Below are 3,961 nucleotides of genomic sequence, written 5' to 3' on the forward strand. Positions count from 1 at the left end.
TATATATACAATCACCTGGGTGGTTGAATTCCATTCAATTTTTTCTTTATTTTTTACTATGATTATGATATAGGGCCCTCCAAATGATATAGGGGAAAAATAATCTCCTGACCTGAAAGTCATCTGGGATGAGTTTGTGTTCTCTACAACCAAACAATGAATTTTAGAAAAAAAAGGAGGTTAAGAGCAGAATGTATTTATTAAGGGAAAGAAAGCTCCTGTCCGAGAGAGGAACAGGGATGGGGCCCAAGTGGGTAGTCCCCAGGAAGCTATCTCTTCCAGGGATTTTTACATTGCAAAGCCATGAGGATCTAAGGTGGAGAACATGGGAACTTACTTAGGTGGGCATGAGGTGGGCTAAAACTATAGTCAACCAATGAGATTACAAGCACCATTGCTCAGGTAAAATGGATTAAGTCCAGGGCCAAACGGAGAAATGAGTCTCTTAGCAAGTGGGCATGAATATAGAGCACGACTTTGTCCAGTAGCTAGCTGGTAGTAGTTGGAATAATGATTCTTCCAGGTTTCTTCGGGGTGATGATCAATCCCTGATGCTGATCTTTAGGGGGTCAGCATTTGTTTGATCTTTGGTCTTTAGGTCTGGCTCACAGCAGAAGCATCTGTCCCTCCCACAGTTGCAAAGTATCTTATCTTCTTTGTTATCTCCTTTGAGGGCCTGGCCCTGTCTGACTGCCTGTAATATTTCTATCTAATTCGCCTGCCTGCAACAATTATAATTTCAGTTTAACTGACTTATTTCCTGAACTCCCTGTGAAGGCAAAATCTTCTGAGAATATTATGAAAATGATAATACTGAAATGTATTAGAATTTCTGGATCATTCTTTAAAATTGAAGACTTTCAGTTCTCTTCAAATGGAGATCCCGATTTTCTAGCACCATTTGAGGGGCAGGACACACATACCCAGCTATCTTCTAAAAATCCAGTGCTTTTTTTTTTTTTTTTTTAAGGTTGCTTTCCCACATTATATTTATGTATTTAGAACCCAGAGAAAATATTGACAGCATAATTTCAAATGGTTGTCCTGTTTCTTTATATAGATTTTAAAAAGAATGTTTTTTGATTAATGAAGACTATTTGGACATTTTGAGATGTCCGGAACCATTTTTTGGAAGAGGCTAGCTATTGTTTGGTTCATATTTTTGTCAACTTTGTTGAGAAGCAGTGGGCTGTAAGTGCATTATTGTAATGGAAACTTTATAGCATGGAATTCTTAACTTTGCTTATTAAGACCTAACTGACAAGGTGAGCACAGACACTGAATGACTTCCTCTCTGTGGTTCCCTGGATGCCTTGCTTAAGGTGGAAGACAACCAAAGAAGAGCCAAAGTTGTGTCCCTGAAATAGAAGAGGATTTCTCCTTCCTAAGTTAACCTATGTTCTATCTAAGATCTATGTGTTATGGCTTGTATCTATACATCTCAGTAAAGCCCCATGCAATCATAGGTGAGGCTTTTGGGAACCTTCTAGATCTAGGTTGTGTGGTACTAACTTCATCCATTCATTGATAGCACAGTTCTGGGTGTGACTGAATGGATTTACTGAAAACAAAATCTCCTGCTAGATATGGGTGGTACCACCCAAAAGACTTGTAGCCTGGATGGGACAAAAGGAAAAATGTGCTACATGCTGTTCCTCTGCCTCTTCCCTGCTCTGCCATGGAGTGCTTCTCCTTCACATTGTCCCTCTATCTTGGAGCCATCCCACTATGGACTGAAACCTCTACAAACTGTGACCTGAAGTAAACTTTTCCCCCTTTAACTTTGGGTATTGGGTATTTTGTCTCAGTAATGAGAAAAGGAGCTAAGACAAGGTTTCATTTGACTACTTTAAGGTAATGCAAACAAATATGCACTAAAGTTAAACTAATTTCTTAATAATGACATTTGGTATTTCATTTTTTCTCATTGAATTACTTGTCAAGTTATATCATTATCTTAGTAGATATATATGAGTAGATGGGATTCCATTTCATAAATAAAGTTTGATTAGCTCTTATGGATAAAGAAAGCAAGATCTTTAAGGGACACCACAGTATTTCCAAGCCAAATTTTAATATTTATTAGCAGATTAAATGGTGGGGACATCAGGCAGGTGTAATTCACATGGCATTTTTGATTGATGCTTTTCATCATGCATGCCTGACAGTTATCAAGGAAGTTTCCAAGACAGTGAGGTGGCTCATAAAAGAAAATATTTCAAATGAAATTCCAAGATAAATTGGAATTCTACTGAATGTCTTATCAAATTTTAGTTTTAGGAGAAATATTGAATCTAATGAACAAGTAAAAGGACAATGGCCTAACATGAGTTATGACGATAAATATTAATTGGCATATTGTAGTCATTTTTCAACAAGGAGAGACTATGTTGATATTTATTTCCTAGCATCCTCATTTCTAAGAAAAGCTTTTGTGAATGTTAGTATCAATTTAGAATAATTTGGAAATGGACTCCAGGAAGTTAAGCAAAAGCTGAGTAGTCGACATCAAATGTTAAGCTTTTGCTTAACTTCCTGGAGTCCATTTCCAAATTATTCTAAATTGATCCTCTTAATATTTCAGACAAATGTATCACAGTCTATTTCTGATATTATTCTTAACTGCCACCTAACTATATCACTGAGCTCTTCTACAGTTCAACAATTTTTATCCAAACAAAGCAAGCATTTCCACAGTAATTCATATATTCTTGTCTTTGTCCTATATATTAGTAAATTCAGTAAAAGGAAATTAATTTTTAACAGTTCTCATTAAATATTAACTGAAATGTAGCCAAGAAGTAAAAATTATGGTGTCATGAACCTGTTAGCAATCCTATATTTTAATTTCTGTGATTTTCTGATGCTCATGCATATTGAAATGATTAATTGTGAGGCTTAAGAAAGTATCATGCAATTCCTCATGTCCCTGCAATAGATATGCTTTAAATCTGTTAAGTAAACATAATTATGTTTTTAGAATTAATACTTTTATTTATATTCTTCTCTCCAACATCAACACTGAGAGGCAAGAGAAACTGGGTCTGCCTGTGTACCTACCCTAGCATGTGGAAAAAAAAGTAAGAATTGCATTTACTTTTAAATAAAGATTGAAAACAACAGAATTCAAGACACTGACCTCGTTGCCTTAAACTGCACCAGCATTATTCTCATACTACCTTAACATTACATTTACCTCTTATATCTTGATAAACATGGAAATCTGTGCTTTTAGTCTTTCAGTAATTTATGAAGACACCACATAGCATTCTATTGTATATTACTATTTTTGAATTATTCTTTCATTAACGCAGTCATGATAGCTAAAATAATTGCCTTCATGGTCTCCAATATTCAAAAACTACTGGTTTCAGATTTGCCAATGGAAGGAAGCAGTACAGCTGATCCACATCTCTGGTGGTCTCAGGAGATATTTAGGTTCTACCAAATCTTTCATACAGAAGTTTTCCACAGCCCTGAAGCCACACTGCTTTTCATTAAGCTTGAGTTTCTTTCAATGGGAATCATGCTACCAGAATCATTGAAGAAATGCCAGGCTCTGGGTGAGTCAAATACAAGCAGAAAAATGTCTATGTACAATAATATGTTTAACAGATATGTTATAGGACAGAATTGCACAAAATTATAGTTCAGTATATACTCTTTATATATGCATTTATAGTGGTTTTTTTGTATATCATATGGGGATTTTATTTTTCTAAAGAAAATAAAAATACAAAACACACTAGAAATGATGCAGAACTTCACTAAACATGGTAGGAACCCATCAATAGTTATTATATTGCATATATTTGTCTTCAACTTAGTTGTTCAGATGCCCAGATAAAGGCATGTAAAATTTTTCAAAATATTAAAAAGAAATCAGCATTAGTTATTTCTTTCAATACAATAGACCAATAGAAGAAATCAGTACTACAATTAAACTACTCTCTCTCTCTCT

The sequence above is a fragment of the Octodon degus genome, unplaced genomic scaffold (assembly GCF_000260255.1).
Source record: "Octodon degus isolate 3935 unplaced genomic scaffold, OctDeg1.0 scaffold00018, whole genome shotgun sequence".
In the NCBI taxonomy this organism is placed as follows: domain Eukaryota; kingdom Metazoa; phylum Chordata; class Mammalia; order Rodentia; family Octodontidae; genus Octodon; species Octodon degus.